Source organism: Mus caroli, unplaced genomic scaffold (genome assembly GCF_978045245.1).
Source record: "Mus caroli unplaced genomic scaffold, Mus_caroli_1 scaffold_17, whole genome shotgun sequence".
NCBI lineage: Eukaryota > Metazoa > Chordata > Mammalia > Rodentia > Muridae > Mus > Mus caroli.
The window spans coordinates 74,004,704-74,013,188 of record NW_028227272.1 but is presented as its reverse complement, the minus strand read 5'-3'; the positions used below and the strand labels follow the sequence as shown (position 1 = coordinate 74,013,188).

General features: G+C 40.3%; 1 pseudogene; it reads right to left on the bottom strand.

Moving 5' to 3' along the window:
- Positions 1-1,844: 1,844 nt before the first annotated feature.
- Positions 1,845-8,485, bottom strand: LOC110311337 (large ribosomal subunit protein eL19 pseudogene; annotated as a pseudogene).

Genomic DNA, 8,485 nt, shown 5'->3' with positions numbered 1-8,485 from the left:
CAATCCTCATTGGCCAGATGTTTGAGTTTTCTACACCAGTTAGAAGAAAACTGTGTTAAGTACATTGTATGAATGTGTTCAAACAGGCAACCCATGTCTCTAGGACCTGTAAGGGAAAATTTAGGACCAATCTCTGTACTGGTGTATCTCATGATTTCTGCTCCAGAATCCCATCATATTTTATTTCTGTTACCTTCCAGAAGTTCTACATTTAAACCTCGGAGTTCATTTTTACAGTAGGTTTACAGCCAAGAGTGAGACTGATGGATGACAAAAGAAAAAATCGATGACGACCGTCTTGTTTTGTTTTCTTTTGTTTTGTTTAATTAGGTATTTTCCTCATTTACATTTCCAATGCTATCCCAAAAGTCCCCCATACCCTCTCCCTCCACCCCCCTACCCACCCACTCCCACTTTTTGGCCCTGGTGTTCCCCTGTACTGGGGCATATAAAGTTTGCAAGTCCAATGGGCCTCTCTTTCCACTGATGGCCAACTAGGCCATCTTTTGATACATATGCAGCTAGAGACACGAGTTCTGGGGGTACTGGTGAGTTCATATTGCTGTTCCACCTATAGGGTTGCAGATCCCTTTAGCTCCTTGGGTACTTTCTCTAGCTCCTCCAATTGGAGGCCCTGTGATCCATCCAGTAGCTGACTGTGAGCATCCACTTATGTGTTTGCTAGGCCCAGCATAGTCTCACTAGAGACAGCTGTATCAGGGTCCTATCAGCACAATCTTGCTAGTGTATGAAATGGTGTCAGCATTTGGAGGCTGATTGTGGGATGGATCCCTGGATATGGCAGTCTCTAGATGGTCCATCCTTTTGTCTCAGCTCCAAACTTTTTCTCTGTAACTCCTTCCATGGGTGTTTTGTTCCCAATTCTAAGAAGGGGCAAAGTGTCCACACTTTGGTCCTCGTTCTTCTTGAGTTTCATGTGTTTTGCAAATTGTAACTTATATCTTGAGTATTCTAAGTTTCTGGGCTAATATCCACTTATCAGTGAGTACATATCATTTGAGTTCTTTTGTGATTGGGTTACCTCACTCAGGATAATGTCCTCCAGGTCAAACCATATCCCTAGGAATTTCATAAATTCATTCTTTTTAATTGCTGAGTAGTACTCCATTGTGTAAATGTACCACATTTTTTTTGTATCCATTCCTCTGTTGAGGGGCATCTGGGTTCTTTCCAGCTTCTGGCTATTATAAATAAGGCTGCTATGAACATAGTGGAGCATGTTTCTTTCTTACTAGTTGGAACATCTTCTGGATATATGCCCAGGGACAACAGTCTTAATGTACAGAACTGTTGCTGTCCAGCTACCTGGAAAGACTGCATTAAAATATGTCTGTAAGTGCAGGGCTTCTCAAGAAGTACTATGGAAAAGTATAGCTGCAGGCACAAGGGTTGTTCGGGAATGGGAACATTTTTTTACAGACCTTTGAATATTTGTGTAAAAACAATCCTGGAAAAAAAAATGGCCCTTGAAGTTTGGTAACAGCCAAGATTGTTTTCACCTGTTTCTCTTCCCTGACTCAGTAAATAATGCTATGGAAAAAGTCAGACAGAAAAGAACTGGATGAGTACACCTGGTGACCTGATGTCTCTGTGGAATGTGAACATACATACATGCCCACACCATATAATGCAATCAATGATGATGATGATGATAACAACTGTCTTAGTTAGCGTTTTACTGCTGTGAACAGACACCATGACCAAGACAACTCTTTTTTTTTTTTTTTTTTTTTTTTTTTAACAGACAAAGGCTTGTTTTATTTTAATGACTGATCCAAGTGAGGCCACAGCCAGGCCACTATGTATAGACATGAGGGAAGCTTTTATTTCTTGGTCTCTTCCTCCTTAGACAGAGTCTTGATGCTCTCTTCCTTTTTGGCCTGGAGGCTCTCCTCCCAGCGCGTTCGTGCTTCCGTGGCCTTAGACATGCAAGCCTCAGCCTGGTCAGCCAGGAGCTTCTTGCAGGCCTTGTCTGCCTTCAGCTTGTGGATGTGCTCCATGAGGATGCGCTGTTTTTTCCCCTTTGACCTTCAGGGACAGGCTGTGATACATATGTCAATCTTCTTGGATTCCCGGTATGTCCTGAGAAGCGGGCACAGGATCCTTGTCTTTCTCATCCAGGTCACCTTCTTGGGCATTGGCAGTGCCCTTCCTGTTCCCTCTGCTCATATGCCCGCCCTACTGTTGGGCCAAGGTGTTTTTCCACAGTGAGCCCTGGAATAGACAGTGACAGGCTTCCAGATGATCAGCCCATCTTTGATCAGCTTCCTGGTCTGCTGACAGGAGTTGGCATTGGTGATTTCATTGGTCTCATTGGAGTCCAACCAGACCTTCTTTTTCCCACAGTGGAGGATACTAAAGGCAAGCCTCTTCTGAAGCCTGAGTATACTCGTGGCTGCAGATGCAACAGCTAAAGGAAAGCAAGGTAACTCTTTGTTTGTTTGTTTGTTTGGATTTTGAGACAGGGTTTCTCTGTATAGCCCTGGCTGTCCTGGAACTCACTTTGTAGACCAGGCTAGCCACGAACTCAGAAATCCATCTGCCTCTGCCACCTGAGTGCTGGGATTAAAGGTGTGCACCACCACACCCAGCTACGGTAACTCTTATAAGGACAACATTTAATTGGGGCTGGCTTACAGATTCAGAGATTCAGTCAAGTATCATCAAGGTAGGAGCATGGCAGCATCTAGGCAGGCATGCTGCAGTGGGAGCTGAGAGGTCTACATCTTCATCTGTTGGCCTCTAAGAGAAGACTGGATCCCAGGCAGCTAGGACTAGGGTATTAAAGCCCCCGCCCACCGTGATACACCTACTTCAACAAGGCCACACCTCCTAATAGTGCCACTCCCTGGCCCAAGCATAGACATACCCTCACCGTAACTTAAAAACTAAATCCAGAAATTGTCTCAATTGACAAAGTGCAAACATGAATCCTTAAGTCCCTCTCCATAACCTACTATATAAGAGAGACAGGAATTGTGATTCACACTTGTAATGCCAGTGCTGGCAGAGAAGATACAAGTACACCCCCGGGTTTCTCTGGCCAGTTGGACTTCACCCATTTGGTAAGGTCAAAGCCAGTGAGAGACTTTGTTTCAAAAACACAAAGAAGGGGGTAGGTATACTGAGGAATGAAACTCAAGGTTGTGTGTACCTGTACCTTCTTTTACAAGTGTACCTACATGCATGAGCATATCCCTGAATACACACAAGATGGAGAAACATGCCCCAGTTGGAAGGTCTCATAGGAGGTTAAAGGCCAAATGGCTATAAGAGATGCTGTCTCAAAAAACCACAAGAGAAAGGAAGAAAGGAAGGAAGGAAGGAAGGAAGGAAGGAAGGAAGGAAGGAAGGAAAAGAAAGGAAGAAAGAAGAAAGGTAAATGAAGGGAAATATCGAGATGTATCAATTTTAGTGAACTCATAACATCATTTATCCTGCGTTTAATATGAAATGTATAGCGAAGAATAGCTGAGGCAGTTAATATTTGTACATGATAAAAGATGCTAGCCAGAAATAAATTTACACCTTATAAAGCTTTTAGTTAGTTTTAAAGGGGGGTGGGATTAATAGCCAATCTTTTAAAAGGAAGTCTCACAGTTGAACACAGTGGTTATGCCTCTTACTGTAGCTATTCAGAATCAGAGGCAAAAGGATCACAATGGCCAGGGAGATCAAGGGTAGCCTGGTTAACAAACTAAGATCTCAACAAAGAAGGAAAAACACTGGCAATATGGTTCCATGAGTAAATGAGATTGCAGCCAATCTCAAAGACCTGTTAGATCTTCTGGAGAGAACCAACTCTCTCCTCTTGGCATACAGAGTGGGGGAGAGGGAGAGGGGGAGGGGGAGGGGGAGGGAAGGGAGAGGAAGAATAAATGGGAAAAAGGGGGAAATGAATAAAATCAGTAGTTCACATTAGTTTGGAGAGAGTTTGGAACTTCCTCATTCTGAAGTTCATGGTATCTGCTATTATTATTTGTATTTATTGTCATTCTTTTTATTTCATTACAGAGTCAGACAAATTTAGTCCTCCAATATCAAAGCCTCTTGCTTATACCAGCTGACCTGGCATCCTCAGGCTGTTGCAAGCACCCATGACATCTGCTTGAAGATGTGCTTTATTGGCAGCATCCTTGAGGTTGCAAAGCACTCAGGGCTTACAGCCTCTGCCTTTTACATTACCATAGTCTAGTGGAGGATTCTGCTTTGTCACACACAGTATGAAGACTTTACTATCATATGATCCCACTTCTTTTAGCTTCTGGGATATATATATATATATATATATATATATATATATAGAGAGAGAGAGAGAGAGAGAGTTGCAGCTTTGAAGCAGAGTTAGATGGCAGATATAGAGCACTGGAAAATGACTTTGGTTTCCTGAATGTCACCTTTGAAGACAACTTCAGGAATTTTAATTTATAAAGGCATGAAAAAATGTTTTGAAGTTACTCGTGTATAGATGGTAATTGAGGTGGTGAAGAAATTCACGTAAACCAAGTAGGGTAGCAAGAAAGAAATGGGGAAAGATGGAATTCTGACGTTTATAAAATGAGAGGCTTCAGGAAAGAGAAATGAAATCTACAAAGGTTGAGATAAACGATGATGTAAGAGGAATTAAAGGGAATTTGCAACATTGTGAGAACAAAAAATAGGAAGAAATTTAGGGATTAGGAGACGTTTAGGAGAGGCTGATCTGTCATTTTTAGATACAAGGCTTTTAAAGTAGTCTATGCATATATGTATTTATCTATTATTTATCTATTATCTATCTACACTCTACCTATAGATATACATTCCTACTTATAGAGATACTTTTCTCTAATCATAGCTTTTCACGCCTTCCATACAGACTAGAAATTTATAAAAGCAAATGAACAAATAACAATCTATTGGTTTTCCTCAAGGAATGAATTGTAAGACTCATGGCCAGGGTATAAATTAGACATTTGATTCAGCATTGACACATTGAAAACTACCAAGCAGATACTACATTCTGAGGCTGAGATCCACCAGAGTGATATTTTGTACTTTTGAAATGCATCTGTGCTCATTATTTTGGTCAACTAGAGTAGATTCAATTGTCAAAAACATTTTTTTTTTTTTGTAACTTAAGAGTACAGTATAGTGGATCCACACAATTTCATCACAACTTCATTTGAAAATAAAATGAAGTTTAGCCTGTTGATGTCACCTGACTTTGTCCAGGGTTGGGAGTTGAGGGTGGGAAGGAATGGAGGAAACTCTAAGACTAGAAATCAGTTGCTGTGGCTTTAATTAGAGTACATCCGAGATGCTCTCTCTACAGATTATGTAAATGAAGGGTGAGAAGTCAAAACAACAGAGTTGGGCATTTATGTTTTACAAGTAAATTTGTTTATTTCAATGTCAAAATGTAAAGTTAAAATCTTCATAAAACAGTGTTTGATTAAGAACAGAATGTAACTAATGTGAATGATTGTGCTGCGATTGTGTACATTCCCTGGAGACTAATTTTGTCAGATGTAAGAAAGCTGCCTTGCCTATTTTTAAAGAGTCAAATTACATTTCTGTACTTTTAAGTTTAGTGTATCTTAGCAACCAACCAAATAGACTATGCATGCCTAGGAACAAGACAAGATTCACACTTCTCTATGCTGTGTTTATGGCAATGTTAACATCCAGGATCTGCTGTCACATTATCTGGATTAGATAGTATCCCCATGATATAGGAAAGACACTTAATTGTAATGTACTTCTTAGAGAAAACATCCCTTGGGGAATTCTTTGGTTTATAGAATCTCCTAGCACTTTAGCGAGATGAATCAGAGTTATCACCACAGAGTCTGAAACACATTATAAATTCTAAACAGGCGTTTGTAACAGTGAGGGTATTGGATGATACTTCTTAAAGTGATGGTTTGCAAGGAAGTTGAATATCCTGGGAATGATCATTTTACAATTACGAATCAATTCATAATATACTGAGCATCTGTCATGACCATGCACCGTGTAAAGAACTAAAGAGATGCATTAAAAGTGGCTGTTTGGGTCTTTGATGAGCTAGTGTTCTAAGGGAAGAAAAACAGCTATGAAAAATTACACAATGAAATGACAGAAATATTAAAAGATATGTCTCAGGACTGCAGTACAAACATAGCAATGTAAGAAACAACTCTTTAACAGAGAATATGTGTCTTCATTCTGTACTATAGAACGCATTAACCTTAATATGTAAGAGTAAAACAATGACCCCCTGCACTTATTTGGAATTGTACTTAAATGGCCCTTGAATTATTTTTGCTTATAGAATTTAGTCATAGAATTATCAATGCTATGCCAGTGTCTTTTAACAGTATATTTTACCTTGGTTTTAAAATGTGTCAAATTATTAGAAAAAGGCACCTATCTGGGCCAGCGAGATGTTTCTGTGGACAAATAAATGGACATGCTCCAAAATCTTGTTTCTTTAGTTTTATCACGTGGATGAAGGGAGTTGTCCTTGGACTGCACCAGCATGTTGTAGCTGGTAAACACACATATACACACGAGAGAGAGAGAGAGAGAGAGAGAGAGAGAGAGAGAGAGAGAGAGAGAGAGAGAGAGAGAGAGAGAGAGAGAGAAAACATAAATAAATAAATAAATGTAATAAAACCATGTTGACTAAAAAAGCAAATCATATTATCTACACTGAAGGTAGAATTCTAAACTCTGACTCCTACAGAAGTTTACTTCACTTCTGTCTGCTCTGCTTCATATCCTGTCTCAGTCTCTTTGATGAACACACTGTAGCTAGATTTGCCTTCCGAGTCAGAATTCAGGTTTTTTGTTGTTGCTGTTTTAAAACTCTGCAGAGCATTGGCCATTGACTAAAACAGGACATATCTCAGCATTTTATCATAGTTAATTCAAAAGTGCCTCATGTTCTCAGAAAGTCCTTTGAAGTATCATTAAAAGAATAAACTATTGACCCCAAAGTATGAACCATATGCATGCTTTATAGTAGAGTTTTTAGTTTGTTAGCTATGTAACGAGATTCTGGCATGCCAGTGGTTAAAAATGGTGGACAGACAGGTTTGATCCATATGTCATAGTACAAATTAGCTCGACCTGTGCTCTGTGCTCATAATTATGACAAGTCATGAGCAAGATTAGTCATTGATTTCTCACAGTTTCATTGACTTAACAAGCAATGTTGTTAGCTACAGGGACTGCCTACAGGGAATAGCAGAGCTGGCTTCTCAATTAACAATTTTGTTCCAATTAATTGTAGCTTCCACATGTACTTAGTTTTTGGTTTGCTTGGGCATAGGAAATATATTCAGGGCTCTAATATTTGAAGTGTAGCCACTCGTTGTTGGTTTCTGGAGTAGGCATCTCATTTTTATCTGCTTCCTTCCCACTTCCCTCTTCCCTCACATTTGAAGTGTAGCCACTCACTGTTGGTTTCTGGAGTAGGCATCTCATTTTTACCTGCTTCCTTCTCAGTTGTTTTTGGTTTAATAGTAAGCAAGGCTTCAGGCAAAAAGTTCTCAGATCTGTGCATTTATTTCCATTTCTAATTCTGTCATGCCCACTGCCTTGGTTCAGGCCATCTTCCTTCAACTGACTGATCTAATCTAGTCATCTTTGTTGAAGTTTCCCTCTGGCATCCAAAGCAAATCATATATTCACTTCAGATATAGCATGGAATGTTAATTTGGGAACAGTTTGCATTTGTCTCAGGCCATTTTTGTTTGGACTGATACTTTGCCTTGAACATAAACAGAGACAACAAGTGTTTCAGGTAACGGTAAGTCAGATTTGCTTTAGACATTTTTCCCATTTCCCACTGTGCTGATGGCCTGATCAAAGAAAACAGAAAGGAAGTCCTAGGGTGCAAGAAGTGGCAGCCTAGGCACTGGGATTGGCTCCTAAGGAAGGTGACTCACTACAGCACTGAAGACTCAAGTAGAGTCACTGATATTTAGAGTCTCTGCTGAAAGCAGGGGTTCAGGATAGAAGAGGAAATTATGGCTCTGACAACACAGGCATGAGGGCAAGCATGGAACACTTGCGTCAAGCTAAACCAGAGAACAGGATAGTAGGTTCTGTACTTGGGCCCAGCTAACTTAACTAGGTTTTTGTATTGCAGAGAACAATCAAAAGCTGCAGGGAAATCTGCTGGACCAAAGGACTTCATTCATCGTACACTGGGTGTGGCCAATACAGGAAGTGACACATGCTATGCCCTGTCGTCCGCCTCTCCCCTTCCTCTGCCTTTAGTCATCTCTCTTTACACTCTTACTACACGTTAAGAAGATGAAAAGTGATCATTATATTTCTTCACAGTAATCAAAATACCCGACGTGAGGAGTTTATGGAAGAAAGGGTTAATTTTTGCTTGCCGTTTCAGAGGGTCCGTCCTTTCTTGCTTGGCACTGCTTCTGCAGAAGACCATGGTGTCTGAGACTATGTAGCAGAAGATTTTCTTCTCCAT